The sequence below is a fragment of the Panthera leo genome, chromosome D3 (assembly GCF_018350215.1).
Source record: "Panthera leo isolate Ple1 chromosome D3, P.leo_Ple1_pat1.1, whole genome shotgun sequence".
Taxonomy (NCBI): domain Eukaryota; kingdom Metazoa; phylum Chordata; class Mammalia; order Carnivora; family Felidae; genus Panthera; species Panthera leo.
In genome coordinates, this window is record NC_056690.1 from 7,038,382 (window position 1) to 7,062,140 (window position 23,759).

The following is a 23,759-nucleotide window of genomic DNA, read 5'->3' on the forward strand; positions in this document are numbered from 1 at the left end:
CGAGGGAGGACTGGCTTCCATACACGGGGCTGTGGGTTTAAGTGTCCATTTGAAAGGTACTTACAGCCTTCTGGAAAGAAGAAACTTTGAGCTAAGCCTTAAAGGGGAGGTAGAAGGATTTCCACAGACCAAATGAGCATTGAATGTACAGGAAACAGCACGAGTAGCGTAAGTAGGAACACTCAAGAAGTGCAGGATGGTGGAAAAGACTTTGGAAAGGGTTGTTGACTCACTGATGCAGAGAACTCCTGATTGCTTTGCCGTGGACTCTGAGTTTTACAAGGGAAAAGGATCTCCGTGAAGATCTTTTGGTGAGGAGTGACTTCATCCAAGTGTATTTTAGGAAGATGAATCCTAAGGCAGAATTGAGAATGAGTCGGAGAGAAGAGACATTTTACGAGAGGAAGCCTCCCCGGAACGAGAAGTAGTCGCCTTAGGAAGGTGCCCTATTTTTCAAGCGTGTGTTTGAGTATTATGGAGAGCGATGGGTGGAACAGTAAGTTGTTGCGTGGACTTGTCTGCACAGTGACAGATCGCTAGGTGTGGGGAGGTGAGGTCATAAGCAAACACTTGTACTTCAGGATGGACTTGGAAAAGGGCTGGGGACCGGTTTCTAATCTTTGCCTTGGGTTAAAAGGAATGTGGATTGTAACACAGGTTGCTAAGACCAGACTAGCTGTCATCTCCTTGGGCAGGTAAGTGGGAAAAGGGCACTGCCCTTAGTAAAACACCAAACAACCAATTTCTTCCTTTGAAAGGTTGCATTTCAAGTGGTCAAAAATAGCCTGCTTTCCACTAACAGTGGGATCCTCTTAATTGGTTCTATTCTTCAAGTTCTCTGCTGGAACCATTTTGCCTTTCTGTCTCGTACTTTGTAGGTTGTCATTAGCAGGCAAAGCCAACAAGGGTGTTGTAACAATTTTGAATACCCAAATGGCTTCTTGTAAGGCATGACTCAGTTTCCCAGAAGCCAATGTGTCCACATAACCTGTGTCTTTCTTCAGCAGTCAGGAAAGTCCTTTTTTTCTTCAGCCTAATGTATCCATTGATTTAATGGTCTAAATTCACTTTAGAATGCTCAGGATGAAATTGTTTTGTTGATGTGTTTATAAGTGTTCCCACTGACAGAGCCATTTCTATATTCTTAATAAATGGGAAGTCTCTGAATAGGCATGTTTTGTAAATTACCAGCAATCTGGGTACAATGTTTATATTGGACTATTAGAGTGGAAAGAAAATGTGACAGCTGTTTAAAAAAGGGGGGGGGGGGGGGGGAACTATTTATATATTTATTTAGGCTCCTAAAGAAATAACTACATTTTGGGGAGAGGGTAGGAATGGAGGGAGAGTGTAAACTCAAGACTAAGCCGAAATACCTATTTATATAGTTGCAGAGTGTGTGTTTGTCATTCATATTTAGGTTTTGAATTTGTGAATTTTATAATTTAGAAAACAGTCCCTCTGTAAAATTCACATCCCATAGCCTTCTACTAGCTGATGTTAAATGTCTATGCATTAGATTTGCCTTCTAGCACATTTTTAAAAGTTTTTTTTTTTTTTTTAAAGTTTTTTTTTTTTAAGTTTTTTTTTTTTAATGTTTATTTATTTTTGAGAGAGACAGAGGGTGAGCAGGGGAGGGGCAGAGACAGACGGAGACACAGAATCCAAAAGAGGCTCCAGGCTCCGAGCTGTCAGCACAGAGCCTGCGCAGGGCTCGAACTCACGGACCGTGAGATCATGACCTGAGCTGAAGTCGGACGCTTAACCGACCGAGCCACCCAGGTGCCCCATAACTTGTAGTACATTTTCATTTGCAACTATACCGCTTCATAATTACTTAAAGAGTAAAATGAGAGACTTTTCTTTTAAAATCTTTACTTTTTGAATCGTAAGCAGAAGTAACAAAGCCATCAATTTGAAGGGAAACCTCCCGTAAAGAATGCCCACACCATTTTTCCTCATACGGTATAGAATTTTTTTAACCCGATTTTCTAAACCCCAAACTGTTTTTCTTTACCAAAATGGAAATTCTTGACTTTTTCTGATTATAATACATATTTGTTTTACAAATCCAAACAAAACAATATAAAGTCCTTCATGATCACAGCATTGAGAGAAAAAAATCATTGTTCAGGATTTGGTATACCTTTTCCTGAGCAAATATATGTTAACTAAGAATTTTTTAAAATGTGTTATAAGTGTGTCTGAGTGGCTCAGTTGGTTGAGCGTCTGCTCTTGGTTTTGGCTCAGGTCATGATCCTAGAGTCGTGGGATGGAGGCTGGTGTCGGGCTCTGTGCTGTGCGTGGAGCCTGCTTGGGATTCCTTCTCTCTCACCCTCTGCCCCTCTACCCTGCTCACACTTTCTCTGCCTCTCTCTGAAAAAAGAAAAAAAAATTAATTAAAAACATAATAAAATGTTTTATAAGTGTGTTTCAGTAGAAGTGAGATTATACTATACCTGTCAGTGTTTGAAATCTAGTTATCGGGAGTTTTAAGGTTTTTGGTGTTTTTTTTTTTTTAATAATCTCCACACCCAATGTGGGGCTCAGACTTTAAGATCAAGAGGTCCATACTCCACTGACTGAGCCAGCCAATCTCCCCTCTAATTCTTCTTCTTTTTTTTTTTTAATGTATTTATTTATGGGGCGCCTGAATTGCTCAGGCAGTTAAGCATCTGACTCTTGGTTTGGCTCAGGTCATGATCTCATGGTTTGTGAGTTCAAGCCCTGCACAGGGCTCGGCACTGCTGGTGCAGAGCCGGCTCGGGATTCTCCCTCTCTCTTTCTCTCTCTGCCCCTCCCCCACTCTCTCAAAATAAATAATAAAACGTTTTTAAAAATGTATTTATTTTTTAAATGTTTATTTTTGAGAGAGAGAGAGTACGCATGCGCACCATGAGCAGGGGAGGGGCAGAGAGAGAGAGAGAGAGAGGGAGAGAGAATCCCAAGCAGGCTCCGTGTTGGCACAGAGCCCAATGTGGGGCTCGACCTCACAAACTGTGAGATCATGACCTGAGCCCAAATCAAGATTTGGACACTTAACCAACTGAGCCACCCAGGGGCCCCACCCCCCTCTAGTTTATTCTTAATGACTACAAGGTAGCATGCCACATTTATTCAATATTGTTTATGATATTTTGTTGTTAACAGTGCTGCAGTGAACATTTTGAAAGGTAAATCCTTCACTTGATCTTAGCCAAAAGGCCGAGAAGCGATGAAAGGTAAATCCTTAAGTATTTGTGGAAGTATGTTTATAGGACGCATTCCTATATTATCAGATTGGATATCTTATGGGGTTTCTTGTAATTTTCATTTCTTCTATAAATTGTCTTCATATCCCTTGTTTGTTCTATTTGTTTACTTAACGATACATAGTAACATCATTAAAACATATATATCTTTAGGGCACCTGCGTGGCTCAGCTGGTTAAGTGTCCAACTCCTGGGTTTCAACTCAGGTCATGATCTCCCAGTTCACAAGTTCGAGCCCCATATCAGACTTTGAGCTGGGCGTGCAAAGCCTGCTTAGGATTCTCTCTTTCCCTCTCTCTGCCCCTCCCCTGCTCACGCTTTCTATCTGTGTCTTTCAAAATAAATAAATAAACATTAAAAGAAAGATAAAAAATATCTTTTGTTAGGCACGCTGCAAGGTTGTGTTTTTAATCCGTCATGTATATTTTTACTTGTTTATGGCACTTTTTGTAGAAGTTTCAAATTGTTATGAGTCAGATCTTGAAATCTTTTCATTTGTGAATGAATAATTTTGGTGTGATCTATTTTCCAAAAGACTTTTTGTTTTGCAAATTTGCCATCCAATATCCAATAATGTGGTTATTGATTGAAACCAATACTGGAACATTATTTCTGCCCCAGTATTTCAATTGTGTGACCAGTAAGACTGTCGCCCCTTGTAATTCTGCCAAGTTTATTTTCACATAGATGAGTTTATTAATTATCTATATTTGGTTCATTCTATGCCCTAATAAGTCACTATCTTTTAGATTTTCTTTCTGAATAAACTGAAAAGACAATGTCTATCCTTTTATTGGATTATTTTTTCACATATGGATTAAATGGAAAAAAAAAAAAAACAGAATGACTAGCAGAATGCCAAAAATATTTTACAACCTGACCTAAAGAAAGAACAGATCATTCAAAAAAAAAAAAAAAAAGCTTAGGATCCTAATCCTTTTCTTATATCTGTGGTAATGGGAAATTCTATATGATCACAAATTCTAGATATCAGAAATGCATTTTTCAACAATTAACTATGGCCGATCTGGCTCTATTTGGAATTTTTATAATACAAGGAATTACAGCAAATGACTCGACTTTCTATCATGCTAGACAGCTGAGATCGCTCGTCTGTAGGGCTGACATCATACCAGAGTGAGTGCTTACTGTTTTCAGTGGCAGAGACTAGTCCATTAGCCAGAAGCGAGAATGACAAATGAAACTGGATTGGGACAGGTTGTGGGATTAGACCCAGGGCAAATTTCTCACGGGCTCCTAACAAGTTTCTTTCTGTCCCTACCACGTGCCTTCAGTGCCTGTCCGGACCTGTGGTTCTGTAAACCAGGTACAGTTCTGCTTGTTGCATTGTTTCAGTTTCAATTTTTCATATGTGGGGACGCCTGGGTGGCTCAGTTGGTTAAGCATCCAACTCTCGATTTCGGCTCAGGTCACGACCCCAGGGTTGTGGGATCGAGCCCTGCATTGGACTCTGTGCTGAGCATGAAGCCTGCTTGAGAGTCTCTCTCTTTCCCTCTGCCCCTCTCCCCTGCTTATGCTCTCTCTCTCTCTCTCTCTCTCAATTTTAAACAATTATAGTTTTCGTATAGGAACATACGGAGAACTACTGTGACCCTACTGTATGAGAGAGGTGGAAACCTAATATAGGGTCATGACTTTGAGAATCAAAGAGGAGGACAGGGCACAGGCATGTGGGAGGAACAGAATGTGTTGCCTACATTCCTAACAAAGGAATGAGAAGTTCTCCCAAGTTCTCTCCAAAAGGTCTAAGGACTCACCACTAAGAACCCGGCATTAGAGCATCCAGAGGAGAGGCTTCTCAGGCCTGCGTAAGGCATTTGTTCTGGCTGTTTCCTCTGCCTGACTGTTTTCCTCCTGAAATCCAAATGGCTGAGTCCCTCAGTGCTTTTGTTTTGTTTTTGTTTTTTTTTAAGTTTATTTATTTATTTTGAGAGAGGGAGGGAGAGAGCAGAGGAGGAGCAGAGAGAGACAGAATCCCAAGCAGGATCCACGCTGTCAATGCAGAGCCCCACTTGGGGCTCAAGCTCACGAACTGTGAGATCATGACCTGAGCTGAAATCAAAAGTCAGACGCTTAACCCACCGAGCACCCCAGGTGCGCCAATCCCTCACCGCCTTCAAGTGGGTGCTGACATCTCACCTTCTCAGTGAGATTACCCTGACCGCCTGGTTGAAAACTCCACACACGCAGGCACGCCACCAAATTGCTCCCAACGTCCCTTGACCTACTCTCTCTTTTCCATAGCACTTTTCACTCTCTAACATATTACACGATTACTTGTGGTTTATCATCTGCCTTCCCCAGCTAGAATTTCAGTTCCACAAGGTAGGGATCTTTGTCCACGGATATGTTCCAAGCGCCTAGAGACGTGTTTGGCACATTAGTAAATGCTCAATAACGTTTTGTTGATTAAGTGACTAGATTTGGAAGTCGAAATATCCCATCTGCTTACGGTAATAGAGACGGGCTAACACCCCGGCGGAGAAGTGGCTTCACGCGCAGGTAAGATTCTGACCTCTAAGGTCCCTCCCAGCACAGAAGTTGCTCTGTTTCATCCTCATTTAACCTTCCTTCACCATGAACTGCATTTCATTTTTGGCAAACCAAAGCAATTGCCTAATCTCATTCTTTATTCCGAGTGAAATTATCATCATGTTTAATGTGCTTTGTGTGAATGATTCACTCCTGGGTATATTTAGGCTGTACAGGCAGACATAAACCTTACTGCACTCTTAAGAAGAAGTTGTAACCAAGTGTATTTTACAAAGGATACATAAGTAACTGCAGGCACAGAACATAAATGATCTACTGAATATTCATCAGTTGTGACGGGAATGAATTATGTTGATTTCCTAGTCGGTTTCTCATGAAGCAGTGTTGAATTGTGTCAAATACCTCTTCTGTATTGACATGGTCAGTAGTTTTTCTCATTTATTCTCTTGATACAGTGTATTCCATTAATTGAATTTTCATTCGCTAAACCAACTTTGCATTCTTGGGATAAATCCCATTTGATCATAATGTATAATCCTTTTTCTATATTGGTGGATTCAATTTGCAAGTATTTTGTGGAAGATTTTACATCTGTATCCATAAAGGTATTGGTGGGTAGTTTTGTTGTTGTTGTTGTTGTATTGATTTTTTTTTTTTTTTTTTTTTTTTTAGTTTATTTAAGTAAACTCTACACCAAATGTGGGGCTCAAATTCACAACTCTAAGCTCAAGAGTTCTGTGCTCCCCCGACTGAGCCAGCCAGGCACCTCTGTTGTATTGTTTTTTGTTTTTTGTTTTAATTTCTTTTCATTTATTCATTTTTGAGAAACAGAGCACAAGTGGGGAGGGGCAGAGAGAGAAGGAGACAGAATCCGAAGCAGGCTCCAGGTTCTGAGCTGTCAGCACGGAGCCCGTTGCAGGGCTCGAACTCACAAACTGTGAGATCATGACCTGAGCTGAAATGGGACGCACAACTGACTGAGCCACCCAGGCGCCCCTGTGGTATTGATTTTTAAAGTACAATGAAGATTAATGAGCCTGTGGGTAGTAATCCAACTGTGTGAGAACTTATATCCTTGAACAATTAAAACAACAACAGCTTTCTTATCCTTTCATTTTTCTGAGTTTTTAGCTGATTATTAACCCTAAAGGCAAGGATATGTTCTCCTAGTATATGGTGATCACATATACATACAAAGGGCACCTAGTAAGTTTATTTCTAAATTTCACATACTTATTATCTTAGTAGATTATTTAAATTCTTTAACTCTCACTAATTTTACCTCAAACATCTGCTTTGTAGGCATTTTACTTTTTTCATATTTTTAAAAAATTTTTAATGTTTATTATTTTAAGAAAGAGAGACAGACAGAGTGTGAGTTGGGGAGGGTCAGAGAGAGAGGGAGACACAGAATCCGAAGCAGGCTCCAGGCTCTGAGCTGTCAGCACAGAGCCCGACGCAGGGCTCGAACCCATGAACCATGAGATCATGACCTGAGCCGAAGTCAGACGCTTAATCGACTGAGACACCCAGACGCCCCTTTTTGTATTTTTTTTTTACGTTTATTATTTTAGAGAGACAGAGCATGAGCAGAGGAGGGGCAGAGAGAGAGGGAGACACAGAATCTGAAGCAGGCTCCAGGTTCTGAGCTGTCAGCACAGAGCCCGATGCGGGGCTCAGACTCACAAACTGTGAGATCATGACCTGAGCCGAAGTCGGACCCTTAACTGACTGAGCCACCCAGGTGTCCCTTGTATTTATTTTTAAAGATTTTATTTTATTTATTTCTAAGGTTTTTATTTATTTTTGAGAGAGACAGAGACAACGTGAATGGGGGAGGGGCAGAGAGAGTGGTAGAGAATCCCAAGCAGATCCTGCACTGACAGCAGAGAGCCCCATGTGGGACTTGAACTCACCAAACCATGAAATCATGTCCTGAGCTAAAACCAAGAATCAGATGCTTAACCAACTGAGCCACCCAGGCCCCAAGATTTTATTTTTAAGTAAACTCTACACCCAACATGGAGCTCGAACTCACAACCCCGAGATCAAGACTCACATGCTCTTCCAAATGAGCCAACCAGGCGCCTCAGGGCATTTTACTTCTAATAATGTATTTTCTTGACATGAATCATTGATATTTGGCTAATAATTTAGTAATGTTTGATGATCTGTTAAAGACTGTGTCTGTGTGAGTTGTCTGTTGCTGTGTGACAGATGATCCCAAGATTTACCGTCTTGAAACATCAATGATTCATTATATCTTGCGATTCTGTAGGTTGGCTGGGCAGTTCTGTTCATCCTACTTAGATTCACTCATGAGGCTACATTCATTTGGTGGCTTGACTGGGGACAGAGGGGCCAAGATACTGCCCTCCCATGTCTGGGGCCTTGGTACTAGTTGCCAACTGGGCCCCTCTCTCCAGGTGATCTTACATCATTGAATAGTCTACGCTGAACTTACTTAGAAGTAGCAAAAACATTTGGGGAAGGCAAGAGCAGACACCACAAGGCCTCTTGAGGCCTAGACTGTGACATTCACACAATGTTACTTCTTCCGCATTCCATTGCAAGTTGGCAAGACCAGCTCAGACAGATCCTACCTCTTGAAGACACGAGCTGCAAAAGATTGGGGCTATTTTTCCAAAATCTACTACCATGCATATTTCAAGCAAAGTATTGTAAGTCTCTTCAGTTCTTTAACTGAGAATTCTCACGCATTGTGTAATCATTGAGTGCAATCTGTAGTCTTGGCAAGTATCGATAACTTTTTTTTTGGGCTTCAGGCCCAGTGTGGAGCCCGATGCAAGGCTTGAACTCACGACCCTGAGGTCAAAACCTGAGCTGAGATCAAGAGTCAAAGGCTTGGGGTGCCTGGGTGGCTCAGTCGGTTAAGCCTCTGACTCTTGATCAAGCCCCACGTTGGGTTCTATGCTGGCAGCATGGAGCTTGCTTAGGATCCTCTATCTTCCTCTCTCTGTCCCTCCCCTGCTTGTGCTTTCTCTCTCAAAATAAATAAATAAACATTAAAAAAAAAATAGAGTCAGAGGCTTAACCAACTGAGCCATTCAAGTGTCCCAAATGAGTGTAACTTAAAAATAATTTTTTTAAATGTTTATATATTTTTGAGAGAGACAGACAGAGCATGAGCCGGGAAGGGGCAGAGACAGAGGGAGACAGAATCTGAAGCAGGCTCCAGGCTCCAAGCTGTCAGCTCAGAGCCCGACGCTGGGCTCGAAATCATGAACTGCGAGATCATGACCCGAGATGAAGTCAGACGCTTAACCGACTGAGCCACCCGGCCGTCCCAAATGAATGTAACTTTTAAACTTGTTTTGAAACCCATCTATTTTGAAAATATCTGAGATTAAAAATAGGTACTTTCCAGAACAGGAAAAAAATTAGCGGGATAAGGTAGTGTTTAAAATCAGAAATCACTGAGATAACAACGTCAAATAGTAACATTACTGAATCAGCCCAATTTTAGTGCACTGCAGTTTAAAAAAAAATTTTTTTTTAAACATTTATTCATTTTTGAGAGTGAGAAAGACAGAGCATGAGCAGGGGAGGGGCAGAAAGAGAGGGAAACATAGAATTTGAAGCAGGATCCAGGCTCTGAGCTGTCAGCACAGGGCCCTACACGGGGCTCAAACTTACTGAGTGTGAGGTCATGACTTACGGAGCGCGAGATCGTGATCTGAGCTGAAGTCTGACGCTTAACCAGCTGAGCCACCCAGGCGCCCCTAGTGCACTACAGTTTTAAAGCACTCTACTCTTACCCATTTGGTCTGCAAGAACAGATCTCACTTCCAAGGAATTGTTTGTTTTATGATTGGCCCAAAGTACCCCATTCGACCAATAGGCATCAGTTCGATAAAATTCAAAGTTGAAGGGCGCTTGGGTGGCTCAATCGGTTGAGTGTCTGACTTCAGCTCAGGTCACGATCTCATGGGTCATGAGTTCAAGCCCCACATCGGGCTCACTGCTGTCAGTGCAGAGCCTGCTTCAGACCCTCAGTCCCCCTCTGTCTCTGCCCCTCCCTCCCTCCCTCTCCCCCACTCTCAAACATGAATAAACATTTAAAAAATAATTCAAAGGGTGTCTGAGTGGCACAATTGGTTAAGCATCTGACTATGGCTCAGGTCATGATCTCACAGTCTGTGGGTTCGAGCCCCGCATGGGGCTTTGTGCTGACAACTCAGAGCCTGGAGCCTGCTTCGGATTCCTGTGTCTTCCTCTCTCTCTCTCTCTCTCTCTCTGCATCCCTCCATTTGTGCTGTCTCTCTTTCTCTCTCAAAAATAAAATAAATATTAAAAAAAAAATTAAATTAAAAAAATTCAAAGTTGACACAAATTGAATCCTATCCGTACGAATAAGATAGGAGATGGTGTGAATATTTGTGCAGCACCTACCAGGTGCAACACACTTCCCTGAGACCCCATTGTGCAAGAGGGAGAAGACTTCTAGTCCCTGGAGGAAGGAGAAGGCATATAATTAACCTTTAGATGAGGCAGGACACGGTAAACGTCCTATGGTCACTGCAGAGTACCACTGAAAATTCAGAATAGGCTGAGAACACTACCACTTGTTTGGGATGCACTTGACGTAGGCGAAATAGAGATAGGAAGCCCCTTAAGAGTAATCTCAGAAAAAGATCAGATTTCTTGATGTCATTGGACAGTGGGAGATATGCTTGTTGACATGAACACCTTTTTTAAAAAATAATTTTTTAAGTTTATTATTGAGAGAGAGAGAGAGAGAGAGAGAAAGCACAAGCTCGTCAGGGGCAGAGAGAGAGAGAGAGTGGGAGACACAGAATCCGAAGCAGGCTCCAGACTCTGAGCTGTTAGCACAGAGCCTGACACCGGGGCTTGACCTCACGAATCGCGAGATCATGACCTGAGCCGAAGTCAGATGCTTAATTGACTGAGCCACCCGGGCGCCCCAAAACAGACACCTTTAACAGTTAGAATTGGTCCTCGGGTACTGGGTGTTGGACTGTGTTCCTGAATATCCTGAGAGGGGAACACACAGTTGGTACCAGAATCAGAGTCAGCTTAGCTTATATTTGAAGATGTTACCACTGACACTACCCACTGTACTGGGTTGAATAGTGTCCTCCCAAACCCCCGCTCTTGTGAGGTTCTCATCCAGAACCTCAGAAGGTGACGTTATTTGGAAATAGAGTTGTTGCAGCTATATTTAGTTGCGATTGAATGACACTGGAGCAGAGTAGGGCTTGAATCCGATATGACCGACGTCCTTACAGGAGGGGAATTTGGACACAAAGGCAGAGACACACAGAGAGGAGGCCACGTAAAGATGGCGGGATAGATCGGCATGATGTCTACAAACCAAGGAATGCCAGCAGATACCAGAAGCAAGAGAGAAGCATGGAACACATTATCCCTCCGAGTCTACATAAGGAATTCACCCTGCCAGCTTCCTGCTTCTAGTCTATCAGAGAATAAGTGTCTGTTGTTTAAGCTACCCAGTGTTTTGTACTTTATTACAGCAGCCCCAGGAAACTAACACGGTTAGTCGATTGGTATGCTTACGGACCTCCATTATCAGGGACCCACTGCCCTTCTTTGTTGGCGCTCTGTCAGTCACGAGTGGTTTTCCATTCGGGGGTCAACTTAGTGATTGCAGTTCCAGCCATCATGTGTGTATTCAGGTCAGGATGAAGTAGAAAGGAAGGGTAAGAGTTTGCTGTCTCCCTTTAAGAAGACTTCCAGATGTTTCCACAGGCTACTTCAGCTTGGCTAGAGCTTAGTCTCATGGCCACACCTCACAACACAGGCAGCTTGGAAATCTAAGTCTTCATTGTGGATGACCATATGCCAGGAAAAATCAGGTACAGAAACAGGGGAGAATGGCTTTTTGGCGGGAGGTGGGGAGGGACATCTAATAGTCTCTGTGATAGTCTTTGAAAATCAAACCAGGGGCGCCTGGGTGGCTCGGTCGGTTAAGCGGTGGACTTCGGCTCAGGTCATGATCTCGCCCGTGAGTTCAAGCCCCGCGTCGGGCTCTGTGCTGACAGCTCAGAGCCTGGAGCCTGTTTCAGATTCTGTGTCTCCCTGTCTCTGACCCTCCCCCGTTCATGCTCTGTCTCTCTCTGTCTCAAAAATAAATAAACGTTAAAAAAAATTAAAAAAAAAAAAAAGAAAATCAAACCAATGTATGATGAATGGATAAAGAAGATGTGTGTGTGTATATATATATGTACACACACACAATGGAATACTATCAGCGATGAAAAAGAATGGTCTTGCCATTTGCAACAACATGGATGGAACTGGAGGGAATTATGCTAAGTGAAATAAGTCAGTCAGAGAAAGACAGATACCATATGTTGGGTGCTATATGTAAGTGACGAGGGACAGGAGATATATTTCAGAAGCCAAGACTCTACTGTATATAATGTATATTAGCCAACTTGACAATAAATCATTAATAAATAAATAAATAAATAAAGGTGAAAAAAAAAAGAAAGAAAAAGAAAATCAAATCAGTGTAGTGAATATAGAGAATGCAATACCCACTTTACCCTGATTATGGTATGTTCAGAATGGGCAGACCTGGGCCAGTTTGGGCCAATCAGAGGCTAAGAGAGGCAGGCTGGAGGGTGGTGTGTGTGTGTGTGTGTGTGTGTGTGTGTGTGTGTTTAGAAGGCCACCTGAGAACATGAATGAGGAAACGTATAATATCCATCGCTCTGGCAACATCTTACGACCAGTCTTAGGATGAAACAGACTGCAGGTAACAGTGAAAGAGAAGAAAGTGTTTTGGGTGCTTGAGAAAATTGTTGAGTCACTGCATCAACCCACCCTTGAAGCCCAACCCCGCTCCAAACTTCTTGTTTTGTGACCAAAAGATTTCCGATTCTTTAAGCTAGGCTCATTTGGAGGAGGTGCTGAAATCATGCTTACTGATGTAGACGCTATTCAAATGTAGGAGAATTTTTGAACAGAGTATGAACCTTAACATAGGAGCAGCCTCAGCAGATTGAAGGGCTCTTCTTTTCACTTTAGAAATTTCATTTGGGACTCAAATAGCTGTATCTGGCAGGAACAGATGCATTGTTATTTCCAGGTAGCCTCTGATGGCCTGGTCTGTGATGGAGGAATATTGGTTTTGCATTTAGGAAAGATTCAAGGGGGCGGGGGGAGGGTGGGCAGAGGGAGACAGACGTTCTCACACATTGTTGGGAGGGATGTGAATTGGTACAATCTCTTTTGGAGGGCAACTAAAAAAAGAAATTTCTATGTGCATACTTTCGATTTAGCATCTATAATCTAAGAATTAATCCTACAGGTGTATTTGTATAATGCAATTGTTAAAAAAGAAACAACAGGCCCCAAAAAGGAGTCACTTGTGCTAAATCCATGTCAGCAAACCAAAACTTAATACCTGATCTAATTGCAGTGTCAGCCCCTCCCAGGGATGTAACCGTTGACCGCCTCAGTCTGGAATTACCTGGTGAATACTAATGAGGTAATAGGGCAGACCCCTGCAGTCCGCCATAGGAAGGTGACCTTGCCTGAAACGACGCACTCTATGCTAAAAGTTTCTTCCTGCCCCTTCTGCTTGTAAAAGCTTTCCATTTTGTACAGCTCCTCAGAGCTCATTCCTTCTAGATTGGATGCTGCCTAATTCATGAATTGTCGAATAAAGCCAATAGGAGTTTTACTGAATTTCGTCGTTTAGCACAATATGTGTGCATACACTTTGTATCGATCGGAACAGTACATGTCATAGGGAACACCAGAAGTAACCTAAATGTCCATCAGTAGGAGCCTGGGTAAATTGTACTGCACTCATGACCCTGCAATGCAATAATTGAAAAAGAAATGAAACATTCTGTATCTCCTGATTTGGAAACAGATATAGCTAACTCCCTAACGTATGTGTTGACTGAAGAGTATGTGTATGAATATATGTATGTTAGCGTATATTACAGTCCCCAACTTATTATGGTTTGAATTACAGTTTTTTTACTTTACGGTCGTGGGAAAGGAACACACGTTCAGTAGACACCATACTTCGAATCTGGAATCTGGGCTTCATCCCGGGTTAGCGCGGGACATCTCCCGCGATGCTGGGCAGAGGCCACAGCTCCCAGTCAGCCACGCGGTCGGGAGGGTCAACGGGTGGCACACGGACAGCCACCTGCAACGCACGCCCCGTTTGTCACTTTCAGTACAGGATTCGGTCAATTACAGGAGACAGTCAAAATTTCCTTATAAAATAGGCTTTGTGGCAGATGATTGTGTCCAACCGGAGGCTCGTGTCAGTGTTCTGAGCATGTTTAGTGTGGGCCAGGCTGAGCTACAGTGTTCGGTAGGTTAGGCATATTAAATGCAACTTTGATTTACCATATTTTCAACTTATAATGGGTTTATCCGGATGTCACCTCATCTAAGTCGAGGAAGGTCTGTATGTATTTCTATATAAATTAATATATATATAACATGTATACATAATATATGTTAACTATCATATTGTAACAATATACATGTTAAATTATATGCATATATGTTAAATTTTATATCATCGAGGAAATATATATGTTGTCAGTTGCAACACACACGCAAGTTTAAACACTTTTGGTTCTCTGCCTCACTTCATGCATAAAAAGCTACCCGAGGAGAATAAAAGATTTAATGTAAAAAGCAAAACCTAAAAACTTTTATAAGAAACTATAGGGGAAGGGCACCTGGGCGGCTCAGTCGGTTAAACGTCAGATTCTTGGTTTCGGCTCAGGTCATGATCTCATGACCTGTGAGTTCCAGCCCTCTGTTGGGCTTTGCTCTGACAGTGCGAAGCCTGCTTGGGATCTCTCTCTCTCTCTCTCTCTCTCTCTCTCTCTCTCTCTCTCCCTCTCTGCCCCACCTGAGCTCTCTCTTTCTCTCTGTGTCTCAAAATAAATAAATAAACTTGAAAGAAAATATAAGGGAATACTTTGTGACCTAGAGTTTTAAAAACATCTGTTCATTGAGGGGCCCTTGGGTGGCTCTGTCAGTTAAGCGTCCGACTTTGGCTCCGGTCATAACCTCACAGTTTGTGAGTTCGAGCCCCGTGTGCGGCTCTGTGCTGACAGCTCAGAGCCTGGCCTGCTTTGGATTCTGTCTCCTTCTCTCTTTGCCCCTCCCCACTTGTGCTCTCTCTGTCTCTCAAAAACAAATAAAAGAAAATTAAAAAAAAATCTGTCCATTGAACAGTACCATTTCTTTTTTTCTTTTTAATTTTTTTTTTAACGTTTATTTATTTTTGAGACAGAGAGAGACAGAGCATGAACGGGGGAGGGGCAGAGAGAGAGGGAGACACAGAATCCGAAACAGGCTCCAGGTTCTGAGCTGTCAGCACAGAGCCCGACGCGGGGCTCGAACTCACGGACCGCGAGATCATGACCTGAGCCAAAGTCGGCCGCCCAACCGACTGAGCCACCCAGGCGCCCCTGAACAGCGCCATTTCTTAAAGAGTGGAAAAAATAGGCCATAGACTGGGGAAAAAATTTATACGTATATCCAGAATATATCAAGAACTTCTTCAATCACTTTAAAAAAATGAAAGACAATCCAACAGAATAATGTACAAAAGATATAAAGAGGCAATCCACATGAGCAGATACAAGTAGCCATATGGAAAGATTCTCAAGCTCATTAGCAAGAAGGAAAATGCAAATTAAAACCACAAGAGATGATTTCAAATCTTTCAGATGGTCAAACACTTGAACGTCTGATCATACCAAATGTTGACAAGTATGCAGAGAATATGAGGGCTGGGGTGGGGGATGCCCCCTCAAGGTAGAATGTCTGGGGCGCCTGTGTGGCTCAGTTGGTTGAATCCCGACTCTTGATTTCGGCTTAGGTCATGATCTCAAAGTTCATGAGATTGAGCCCCGAGTTGGGCTCTGTGCTGACAGCAAAGAGCCTGCTTGGGATTCTCTCTCTCTCTCTCTCTCTCTCTCTCAAAATAAATAAATAAAACATTGGGGAAAAAAAAAGGTAGAATGCCTGAGCCCTATAAAGATCTGAAAATGTCTTGTGTTGGGGTATGTTGCGGTTTTAAAACAGTCTATATGTGTTTTGACCCCCTGTCTTCAGAAGAGGGAGCTTACTTCCTCTTTCCTTGAGTGTGAACTGGGTTGAGTGACTTACTACTAATGAATAGGTGTGGTAAAGGTGAGGGGATGAACTCCAGACCAGATTATAGAAAACATTGCAGCTCCCTCCTTGCTCACTGTCCTAGATCACTCATCCTGGGGAAAGTCAGCTGCCAGGTCGTGAGGACAGAAGAAGCTGGAAGAGAGGCCTGCATGGCAAGTGTCTGGGCTCCCTACCAGCAGCCATGGGGGCGAGCCCTATCAGGAAAGGATCCTCTAGCCGTGTGTAACTTACCTGGTTTGGGTTTTGTGTTTTTTGTTTTTTGTTTTTGTTTTTTTCTTTTTTTTAGAAAGAGAGAGAGTGTGCTCGAGAAAGGGAGAGGGAGAGAGAAAGAGAGAGAGAGAGAGAGAGAGAGAGAGAGAGAGAGAGGATCTTAAGCGGTTTCCACACTCCTGCAGAGCCCGACTCAGGGCTTGATCCTATACCCCTGGGATTATGACCTGAGCCAAAACCAAGAGTCAGATGCTCAACCAACTGAGCTACCCAGGCACCCCCTCTTTTTTTATTATCACCCCCTGCTATAGATGGAATGTTTGTGTCCCCCCCAGAATTCATATGTTGAAGTCCCAAGATGTCGATATCAGGAGGTGAGGCCTTTGGTAATTAGGCCATGAGGGTAGAGTCCTTATGAACGGGATGAGGGTCTTTAAAAAAGAGACCCCCGAAGGGGCGCCTGGGTGGCTCAGTCGGTTGGGCGTCCGACTTCGGCTCAGGTCACGATCTCGCGGTCCGTGAGTTCGAGCCCCGCGTCGGGCTCTGGGCTGACGGCTCGGAGCCTGGAGCCTGTTTCCGATTCTGTGTCTCCCTCTCTCTCTGCCCCTCCCCCGTTCGTGCTCTGTCTCTCTCTGTCTCAAAAATAAATAAACGTTATAAAAAAAAGTTAAAAAAAAAAAAAAGAGACCCCCGAAGAGCTCCCACACTCCTGCCATGTGAGGACACAAGAGAGGGAATGGCAGCCACGAGCCAGGAGACAGGCCGTCACTGGATTCTGAATCTACAGGTGACTGGATCTTGGACTTCTAGCCTCCATAACTGTAAGAAATACATTTCTGTGTTTTATAAGCCACTCCGACTTTGGTCTTTTATCACAGCAGCCCAAACAGATTAAGACGCTCCCTTAAAGAGAAATGTTAGATTATATTAAACTTTCAATATGCTCATATCAATTATTTAATTTCCCTCTAATAAGAGAAAGTCATTACTAAAGAATAAGATTTTGTCAGACAAGGTTGAGCTTTAGAGGACCACAAATCACTGTGATATCTGAGATTGTTTTGTTTTGCCCCCACCCTTAAGAACAAATTCTCACTCCCTTGGGGGAAGTAGCCCCCCCCCCCCCCGAGAATGTATGTTCTAGCCCCAGTCAAGCCCACCGATGACTACAGCCCCAGCTGATGTCTTGATTGCAATGTCATGAGAGCCTTTGACCCGAAAAATCCGGTTAAGCCTTTCCTGGATCCTTGACCCTCGGAAACTGTGTGAGATCATCTTTATGGTTTTAAGCCACTGCAGTTTTGGATCAATTTGTTACACAGCAATAGATGGTTCAGACAAGGGGCAGTGGGTCAACATACGACGTGCACCATCTCAACTTATCTAAGAGTCAAGCAAAGGACTGTGAAGGACCTTACGTTTTGGATAATGCTACAAAGAAAGGAGGTACACTGCTTTGGGTTTCACACAGATACCATGCCACAGTAAGTGTGAGCAAATTATTATTAGGTTAAACCATATGAAGTTGTGCTTTTTTTTTTTTTTTAAAGATTTTATTTTTTAAGTTATCCCTACACCCAACATGGGGCTCAAACCTACAACCCCAAGATCGAGAGTCGCATGCTCTACTGAGCCAGCCAGGTGCCCCTGAGGTTGCCATTTTTGTACCCCCAAATAATCGAATGCTGGCAATCTCATGGGGTTCAACCTAACAGTTGCCAAGAATCTGATTACAGAAAAGCACACTCATCGGTTTTGTAGGAAGGCCTATGAATTCTTTAAGTTTTGATTGTGGTTGACCCCAGTAGCATTGAGCTTTTAATTTACCTGGTCTCAGTTCTCTGATCTGTGAAGTGGGGATAATAACACTTTACTTCCTGTCCTCAGAAGGATACAGTATTACAAGTAATTAGCCGTTGCTGTTCAGACGCAAAGATCTGGAGCAGTGCGTTATTGCTTGTTAACGCTCTGGGTGTATTTTTAGCTTGAAGACATGGAAAATATAAGTGGCTGGCTTTCCTGGCAGGGGGTTTTCTTTTCTCTTTTCTTTTTTGTTTTCTCTTCTCTCCAATCCTCCCCTTTTCTTTTCTTTTCTCTTTTTCATGTTTATTTATTTTTAAGAGAGAGCGCTGAGAGAGAGGGAGACACAGAATCTGGAAGCAGGCTCCAGGCTCTGAGATGTCAGCAAGGAGCCCAGTGCAGGGCTCTAACTCACTAACCGCAAGATCATGACCTGAGCCTAAGCAGACACTCAACCCTCTACCGACTGAGCCACTCAGGTGCCGCCTGGCAGGTAGTTTTCTAAGGCAAATTTTTACAGGTATGAGTAGCTGGAAAGTTCTGCACGGAAGAGGTTGTATTTTTCTTCCCCTTGAGCAATACTATTTGACCATCTTCATTTGCTGTTTTCTGAAGGAGATGTCATATGTAAATCAATCACTTAGATAGAATTTGTCTTACGACTTTATGCATTTAGCATTAAAGCCTGTGTGTGTGTGTATGTGTGGTCGTTGATCATTTGTTTGTATTTGTACTGCCAAACCAGAAGCACTATATAAAGATTATAGAATGGAAAAAAATACAAACTAATTTTCTTTTGCACTTAAGCTCCTTGAAATAAACACAGAAATGAGAATTAACTTTAGCAGCCTGAAGCCTTGCTCTATAATGACAAAAGGAACATTCTGAACTAAAATTAACTTCCCCACCAAAGGTGCTAATTTTTGCTTTTATGGTGTCCACATAGTTACAAAGGAAAAAGCACCGTGGTACCACATTTAGAAAATTGACCGAGGATGCCGAGAAGACTTGTGGGTCCTAGGGCCCTGTGGACAAACGGTAAAATGGAAGATTTGATGTGATGGGTTCTAATCCCTGTTTATGATTTTTGATAGAATAACGATAATTTAAGAAATTTAAAAAAACTCATTAAACTCATTAAGTGATGGAATGTCTTCCCGAGGGGAACAACATGAAAATCCCTGGCAAGCAACTGTCATCCTTAACATTTGGGGAAGGTTGACATGGTACTCTAACCATTTTGACTGATGAGATATTGATTCAAATACAGTAGTTGTCCTTATGACTGCTTTGAACTGAAATGTTTTGCTCTTAGAAAGGGAGGTAGACGTTTATCCTTTCTGGCTGCCTAGAATCCAAACACCATTCCAACTTGGGGAATCTTGAGCTAGGTCCTAGGCCCCTTTTCCCGATAGGGAACCAAAGAGGCAGCGCTGTGCCCTCTCCTGGATCCCCGGCGTCTGCAACACAGCCTGGCGACCTAGGCTGAGCCAATCGGATCATCCTGTTGGGATTTAGAAACTTCAGGAAGGAATACAAAGGCCCAAACCCGGCTAAAAAAGATACCCTGTGGAAGAAAGAAGAGAGTCCTAAAGTGGCCACAAGTGTCCAGTGACACGAGGCCCTGCCGTAATTCATTCCCATCGTTTGCAGTACCCGGTGTCTCCAGTGATCAGCTTTCCCAGGGTCCTGCACCTTATCAGTATCCCCTCTGAAGTTACTTTAAGGTTTATTTTCTCTAATAAAGGCAGGTGTTCTATCTGCCTTCCAACTTCCAAATATACACCATAGGGAAAGGGGAAAAAAAGTACCCTGTTGGCACCACTCCTGTTCTCTTTGTCCTTATTTTCATCTCTTTTCTATGATTCTCCTAAGATTTAAGGAGGCAGTGGCGAGAGGGGCATCGGGTGGCTCAGTCGGTTGAGCGACCGACTTCACCTCAGGTCATGATCTCTCAGTTCGTGAGTTCGAGCCCCTCGTCGGCTCCATAAGAGTTTTAGGATCAACTCTTCCATTTCTGAAAAAGTCTGGTTGGGATTTTGATAGGAATTGTGTTAAATCTGGGAAGCTTCAAGGGGATTCACCATCTTAATACTAAGTGTCCCAATGCGTGAATATGGGACTTTTCATTTATTTAATCTTTAATTTACTTAATCAATATTTTGTAGTTATTTAGTACAGAACAGTCTCATTTATTTATTTTTTCAATTTTTTTAATGTTTATTTTTGAGAGAGAGAGAGAGAGAGAGAGAGAGACAGAGTGCAAGTGGGGGAGGGGCAGAGAGAGAGGGAGACACAAAATCTGAAGCAGGAGCCAAGCTCCGAGCTGTCAGCACAGAGCCCAACACAGGGCTTGAACTTGTGAATTGCAAGATCATGACCTGAGCCGAAGTTGGACGCTTAACTGACTGAGCCACCCAGATGCCCCTGTCACCTCTGCCTTACAAAAAGGTCTCTCTGATAACAAGGCAGATAAGGGATTGAAAGTCAATAACATGAGTCAGGAAGACCAACAATCAAATGTTGCTGTTATCCAGAAGGAAGGACATTACTTTTTGCATTGCAACTGTCCCATAATAATGGTGGTCTAGACTCCAGTGGCAGGAAGGGGAGAGAGGTATAGATGGATTTACAACAAATATGATAGAATTGACAGAACTTGGTGATTAACTGCAAGAATTTGACCTGCTTGCACATGGGTAGGAATTAAGGAATTAAGTAGGTATGGGAGGAGTTAGGAGTTCTGTCCTGAATATGTGTAATTTGTGTCTATGACACAATAAATATTTACTGAATAAATTGAAGTGGAGATATCCAACATCCATTTGGTTGTTTTAAAAATATTTCATATTTTAATATTTTGTTAATATTTTAATATTTAATAATCTCAAGGTCAGGAGCTGTGAGATCATGACCTGAGCTGAAATCAAGAGTCAGAGAGGCCTAACCGATTGAGCCACCCAGGTGCCCCTCCAACATCCATTTGTACATACCAATTTGAAATTCAAGAATTAAGGGCTGGAGATGTGGATCTGGCAATTGTTTGTACAGAGATAGTAATTGAAAATAAGTAAATTGGTGGGATTATACAGAGAAAAAAATGGGTGGCAAGAGAAGAGGGAACTGAACAGATCCCTGAGGCACATTAATATTAAGGAGTAGGTAGAGAGAGTCTTGAAAAAGAGATCGAGGAGGAATAGCCAGTAAAGAAGGAAGAAAACAAGAAGGGTGTGATACTGTAGGAGACACAGGATGAGAAGCAGATATGAAAGGAGGATGTATCAGTTAGCTATTGCTAAGTAACAATCCATCTCAAGACAGGGGATTAAAACTGCAACTATTTATTTAGCTCATAATTCCGTAGATTGGAAATTTAGTCGGTGCTTATTTGGGTAGTTCTTCTGGTCTCAGCTGGGCTCCCTGACAGTCCCTAACTGCAGCCAGTTACAGGTTATCTAGGTAGCTCTTCCAATGGATTTTGGCATGAATAATTGTAGCTGCTTTTTGCAATATACCACAGAGGGAATAGCCAACGGTGAAGATGCTGCTAATAGATCAAGTAGGTGAAATTCTTGCCTCCACTGCTCAGCTGAAACTCCTATTGCCGGAGTCATCAGTAATAGCCACGTCACTTGGTTCGCTAAATGACCCAGTGGTCATCGATGATATTGGCAGTAACAACTTCTAAGCAATGTGGGCAAAAGCCAGATTGCAATGGGGAAACAGGGACATCAGACATAGAAAGCTTGTTCAAGAAACTTGGCTGGGAAAGTGCAGATGTGTTGAAGGAGAGTCTTGTTCTGTTTCACTTTGTTTTTTGTTTTTTTGTTTTTTTTAATGTTTATTTATTTTTGAGAGAGAGAGAGAGACAGAGACATCATGAGTGGAGGAGGGGCAGAGAGAGAGAGGGAGAGAGAGAGAGGGGGACACACAATGTGAAGCAGGTTCCAGGCTCTGAGCTGTCAGCATGGAGCCCATCTTGGGGCTTGAACTCACAAACTGTGAGATCATGACCTGAGCTGAAATCAGACGCTTAACCGACTGAGCCACCCAGGCACCCCTCACTTTGTTTTTAAGATAAAGGAGCTTGAATATATTTACATGTTAACAAGGAGTCGGTAGAGAAAAATAGGTTGAAGATACTGGAGAAAAAGTATATAATTCATATGGTTGGCATTAATGTTCAATCTGAGACCTACCCAGGTATGCCAAAAGTTAAACAAGAATATGGTAGGGGTGCCTGGGTGGCTTAGTCGGTTAAGCGCCTGCCTTCAGCTCAGGTCATGATCTCGTGGTCCATGGGTTCAAGCCCCTCATCGGGCTCTGTGCTGACAGCTCAGAGCCTGGAGCCTGCTTTGGATTTTGTGTCTCCATTTCTCTCTGCCCCTCCCCCACTCATGCTCTCTCTCCATCTCTCAAAAATGAATAAATGTTAAAAACAATTAAAAATATCAATGATATTTTTATACCTACGATAGGTAGGTACGATAACCTACCTTCTCTAGCAAAGTTCAGAACAATGAGATGATTTGTATGTGAAAATACTACACGTGCTTGTAGATGGATTATGTGCATTACAAAACTTCAAGGGTCACTTGAGGACTCTCCACTGAGGGAAAACTCCTAGAAGCAGCTTTTTTTTTTTTTTTTTTAAAGTTTTTTTTTTTTTAATGTTTATTTATTTTTGAGACAGAGAGAGACAGAGCATGGATGGGGGAGGGGCAGAGAGAGAGGGAGACACAGAATTGGAATCAGGCTCCAGGCTCTGAGCCATCAGCCCAGAGCCCGACGCGGGGCTCGAACTCACGGACCGTGAGATCATGACCTGAGCTGAAGTCGGACGCTTAACCGACTGAGCCACCCAGGCGCCCCTAGAAGCAGCTTTGTGTCTCTCCCGAACCATGTTTACCTTGGAGCAGGACTCAGATCTATGTGGCATCTCCCAAAAGCAAATTTTTTTTTTAACGTTTATTCATTTTTGAGACAGAAAGACAAACAGAATGCGAGTAGGGGAGAGGCAGAGACAGAGGGAGACACAGAATCCGAAGCGGGCTCCAGGTTCTGAGCTGTCAGCACAGAGCCCGACGCCGGGCTCGAACTCACTAACCACGAGGTCCTGACCTGAGCCGAAATCGGACGCTTAACTGACTGAGCCACCGAGGTGCCCCCCAAAAGCAAATTTCAAATTCACAAAGCATTAACAAGTGGTGTACGTTTTATGAAGAATTTGGAGTAAGATACAGTTACACACAACATACAGAAAAGCAATGAAAATCCTCAGTAACCATTTCTAGTTTCTTCATAAAGTTCCTTTTCAACCCGTCTGTTAGCCCTTGAATATTTATTTTATTGTTCTAAATAGCTGTTTTGGTTCTTATCAAATATTTGCCCCTGATGAATAGGTGTCTTCCCAAGAGAGGAATTTTTCAGTCTTTCTGTTTGGCCACCTTGGCCTGTTGGGTTTTGTCTTCATGCTCATTAATTACCTCGGGGTAACAACATAGCTGCTTTGGCTCCAGATAGCACATCTGTGTTTGTCTCCATTTCACAGGGAAGGAAAAGCTTTCCCAGAAGTGCCTCTAGCTGACTTTCTTAGGGAAAGTCTGAGTAAGTGAGCATAAATTCTTGGGCACATTGCCATGTCAAATATAATCAGGGTTTATTAGGTAAAAAAAAAAAAAAGGGCTAAGGGATGTTGGGGAGGCATTCGGCAATGTCAGCCACAGCTGAGTTCTTGGGCGGGTGGCTGTCCTGGTTCTGTGTCCAAGTGTGTGCTTGGAGTCTGCAACTCACATATGCTCTTTCTTGGCT

General features: G+C 42.8%; 1 long non-coding RNA gene across 1 annotated transcript in view; it reads right to left on the bottom strand.

The window, feature by feature from the left end:
• Nucleotides 1–13,751: 13,751 nt before the first annotated feature.
• LOC122203351 overlaps nucleotides 13,752–23,759 on the bottom strand; it is a 37,891-nt gene continuing 27,883 nt past the window's right edge. The window contains exon 3 of the long non-coding RNA XR_006195134.1: nucleotides 13,752–13,938. This is a non-coding gene — a long non-coding RNA (uncharacterized LOC122203351). The remainder of the gene's footprint in view (nucleotides 13,939–23,759) is intronic.